The sequence below is a fragment of the Penaeus monodon genome, chromosome 15 (assembly GCF_015228065.2).
Source record: "Penaeus monodon isolate SGIC_2016 chromosome 15, NSTDA_Pmon_1, whole genome shotgun sequence".
NCBI classification, from domain to species: domain Eukaryota; kingdom Metazoa; phylum Arthropoda; class Malacostraca; order Decapoda; family Penaeidae; genus Penaeus; species Penaeus monodon.
In genome coordinates this window covers 25,921,937-25,922,442 of record NC_051400.1, presented here as the reverse complement: position 1 = coordinate 25,922,442, position 506 = coordinate 25,921,937, and positions in this window count along the sequence as shown.

Genomic DNA, 506 nt, shown 5'->3' with positions numbered 1-506 from the left:
ACTTTGAAGCAAGACAGCATCGTAAATATCATAATCAAAGTAACATATTTCTCAAACAAGGAAACAAATGAAACAAGATAAATAAAATGCGTAAACACACCATAAAGACACATAAAAAACAATGAGACAAGAAAGCAAATGTACGGTACACACATACATCACTTTTATATCTACACTAAAAAGCACCAACATAGTGTTTTAGTGGCCATTAGAGACGGAAATGTTTCGCGGAATTTCAGCTGAGCGTTTACACTACTGATCATGCCTGACGAAAAATGGCGATACACCTTTTAAAAGTTATTTTACGGGTTTTCTTCTGTATTATTGCCCCTTTTATTGTTATTTTCTGTGCCTCCGCTTACTTTCGTAAACGTGCCTTGTTTTTTTTTTTTACGTATCATAACTATAAAAGGGGAAAGTGAAGAAAAGCAAACGTTTATGGGGCATCTCGTAAAATTCGAAGATGTACCTATACTTACAGTTTAAGAAAAACAATATACAGTGTG